We start from the raw sequence: 4,252 nt of genomic DNA, 5'->3' as shown, positions 1-4,252 counted from the left end.
TAATGCTTTGGCAGCATACGACTCAATGGTCTTACACTCAGTCACTGTTACTAGGACAGTCTGTGAGGCCGTGTAGTCATCGTAAGCTTCATTCTCACGGAGGAGAATGATACAATTCTCGTAGTGTACAATCATTTCAACGATCGTCATACCATAGTCAAGATGGAGGTGCAGACTGGAGTTCAGACTCTCACTCCTCTGATTACTGCGCATACCAAGAAAAAACCCACCAGAGAAATATGATGCAGCCCAAAGCGTCCTCTTCCTGTACATCCTATGGAGCCATGTTTTCATTCTCTACTTCTGCCAGTTGCGCACAATGCGGCCCATCTCTCCTCAAAAACTTTATGTGTAGTGGCATAGTACAATAATGCCCTGAACTCCTTCAATGACTTGCAGTTGAGGTGTTTTTGCATATTCTTTTCAATATGCCATGAACATAGACGATGCCACACGTTAGAAAGCACCTTCCTGATAGCCCTTATCATCACTGCATCTCCATCGGTAACTACATATTTGGGCCTCTTCTGATAGTGAGCTTTCAAGAACGTGTTAAGCAGCCAAACATACGTAGCCTCAGTCTCATCTGAAACAATGGCGCAGGCGTGTACCATCGTGCAATAGTGGTTGTTCAGACCCACAAAAGGGATGAACGACATTCCATACCTGTTCATCCTGTATGTGAATTCGAAGACGATAACATCACCGTAGTCAAGATAATCCCAATGTGACTGCGAATCACACCAGAACAGGTTTTGGAGCCTGCCTTCAGCGTCAACTATCTGCTCAAAGAAGAAATCTGGATCTTTGTCCTTTCTGGTCAACATGATTCCTATGGTAGTATCAGCATCACCCTGTGCAAGCAATTTCATCTTCTCCCTGTAGCACATGTTATACATCTTTGTCCTCCGAAACCCTGACTTTGCATACGACCCATACATGCTAACGAAGTTGTCAAAAATAAGATGTTTTTTTATCCCAATTCCTGCCATAGCTAACAAAGTTGATCTGATTATGAGATCGGAGGAAACGGACTTTGTCCGGTCATGCAAGAATGTTGCTGTGATCATCGGAGAAACTGCTGACATACCAAAGATTAAGCTTTTTATCAAGATTAGCTGTCAAATGGGCTTCGCAAAAGCATCGACTCTCCGGTCTAAGCCCGTGCGTTTGGCCTTCCATGGTACATAACTTGGCCTGTCGTTTTCCTGCGGCGGAACAGAGACACCTCCTCAAGCGCACACTCCTTGCGCGACCCTTTGAACGTTTCAGCAAGTCCTTCCTGATGCTGAACCCACGTTCTCTCACGTGCTTGTTATACAACGTGCACACCTCATCTAATGACCTGAATGTCTTTTCCATCACTTCCCAATGCCTATCAAGTGACTCTTGCCGATTGATGTCTACTATGCAACTTTATTCTTGTAGACACGTGTTAGGCCTCCAAGCGCAGATTTTGGTAGGACAGTAGCAATTTTCCCTCAAGTGGATGACCTAAGGTTTATCAATTGGTGAGAGGTGTAGGATGAAGATGGTCTCTCTCAAACAACCCTGCAACCAAATACAAGAAATCTCTTGTGTCCCCAACACACCCAATACAATGGCAAATTGTATAGGTGCACTAGTTCGGTGAAGAGATGATGATAGAAGTGTAATATGTATGGTAGAAATATATTTTTATAATCTGAATAAATAAAAACAGCAAGGTAGAAAATAGTAAACGGGCACAAAAATGGTATTGCAATGCTTGAAAATGAGGCCTAGGGTGCATACTTTCACTAGTGCAATCTCTCAACAATGCTAACATAGTTGGATCATATAACCATCCCTCAAAGTGCGATGAAGAATCACTCCAAAGTTCCTATCTAGCGGAGAACATAAGACATAATTGTTTGTAGGGTACGAAACCACCTCAAAGCTATTCTTTCCGTTCGATCTATTCAAGAGTTCGTACTAAAATAACACAAAGCTATTCTTTCCGTTCGATCTATCGTAGAGTTCATACTAAAATAACAACAAAGCAAATTCAGATTTATAATATTCAATCCAACACAAAGAACTTCAAAGAGTGCCCCAAGATTTCTACCGGAGAAACAAAGACAAGAACGTGCATCAACCCCTATGCATAGATTACCCCAATGTCACCTCGGGAATCCGCGAGTTGAGTGCCAAAACATATACCAAGTGAATCAATACGATACCCCATTGTCACCACGAGTATTCAACTACAAGACATATATCAAGTGTTCTCAAATCCATAAAAGTATTCAATCCGATAACAATGAAATCTCAAAGGGAAAAACTCAATTAATCACAACAAGATAGAGAGGGGAAAACACCATATGATCTAACTATATTAACAAAGCCCGTGATACATCAAGATCATGACATCTCAAGAACACGAGAGAGAGAGATTAAACGCATAACTACTGGTACAAACCCTCAGCCCCGAGGGTGGACTACTCCCTCCTCATCGTGGTGGCCGCCAGGATGATGAAGATGACCACCGGTGATAATTCCCCCCTTCGACAGGGTGCCGGAACGGGGTCTAGATTGGATCTCGTGGATACAGAGGCCTTGCGGCGGTGGAACTTCTAATCTAGGGCTACCCCGAAGGGTTTCGGAATATTTGGGAATTTATAGTGACAAGAGGGGGTGCGGGAGGCCACTGAGGTTGGCACAACTGGCCCCCTGGTGCGCGCTGGTGGGTTGTGCCCCCCTCGGGGCACCCCCAGGTGCAGCTCAGGTCCATTGGGTTCCTTCTGGTCCAGAAAAAATCTCCAAAAAGTTACGCGGTGTTTGGACTCCATTTGATATTGATTTCCTACAAAGTAAAAAACAAGCAAAAAATAACAACCGACACTGGGCACTGGGTCAATAGGTTAGTTCCAAAAAATGATATAAAGTTGCTACAAAATGATTTTAAAACATCCAAGAATGATAATATAATGGCATGAATACTTCATAAATTATAGATACGTTAGAGACGTATCAATGATATTAATCATAGCCCATGTCAAGGTCAAACTGATCATCATCGTTGTGCTCATTGATACGTCTCCAACGTATCTACTTTTCCAAACACTTTTGCCCTTGTTTTGGACTCTAACTTACATGATTTGAATGAAACTAACCCGGACTGATGCTGTTTTCAGCAGAACTGCCATGATGTTGTTTTATGTGTAGAAAAGAAAAGTTCTCAAAATGTCCTGAAAATCCACGGAGGCACTTTTTGGAAAATATAAAAAATATTGGCGAAAGAATCAAGACCAGGGGGCCCACACCCTGTCCACGAGACAGGGGGGCGCACCCCCTCCTCCTGGGCGCGCCCCCTATCACATGGGCTCCCTGGACCTCCACCGACCTCAACTCCAACTCCATATATTCACGTTCGGGGAGAAAAAAATCAGAGAGAAAGTTTCATCACGTTTTACGACACGGAGCCGCCTCTAAGCCCTAATCTCTCTCGGGAGGGCTGATCTGGAGTCCGTTCGTGACTCCGGAGAGGGGGATTCATCGTCGTCATCATCATCAACCATCCTCCATCACCAATTTCATGATGCTCACCGCCGTGCGTGAGTAATTCCATCGTAGGCTTGCTGGACGGTGATGGGTTGGATGAGATTTACAATGTAATCAAGTTAGTTTTGTTAGGGTTTGATCCCTAGTATCCACTATGTTCTGAGATTGATGTTGCTATGACTTTACTATGCTTAATGCTTGTCACTAGGGCCCGAGTGCCATGATTTCAGATCTGAACCTATTATGTTTTCATGAATATATGTGTGTTCATGATCCTAGCTTGCAAGTCTATAGTCACCTATTATGTGTTATGATCCGACAACCCCGAAGTGACAATAATCGGGATACTTCTCGGTGATGACTATAGTTTGAGGAGTTCATGTATTCACTATGTGCTAATGCTTTGTTCCGGTTCTCTATTAAAAGGAGGCCTTAATATCCCTTAGTTTCCACTAGGACCCCGCTGCCACGGGAGGGTAGGACAAAAGATGTCATGCAAGTTCTTTTCCATAAGCACGTATGACTATTTACGGAATACATGCCTACATTACATTGATGAACTGGAGCTAGTTTTGTGTCACCCTATGTTATAGCTATTACATGAGGAATCGCATCCGACATAATTATCCATCACTGATCCATTGCCTACAAACTTTTCACATACTGTTCTTCGCTTATTTACTTTTCCGTTGCTATTGTTACAATCACTACAAAACCCAAAAACTATTTT

The sequence above is a fragment of the Triticum aestivum genome, chromosome 2B (genome assembly GCF_018294505.1).
Source record: "Triticum aestivum cultivar Chinese Spring chromosome 2B, IWGSC CS RefSeq v2.1, whole genome shotgun sequence".
Lineage (NCBI taxonomy): Eukaryota > Viridiplantae > Streptophyta > Magnoliopsida > Poales > Poaceae > Triticum > Triticum aestivum.
This window is presented reverse-complemented; position numbering follows the sequence as displayed.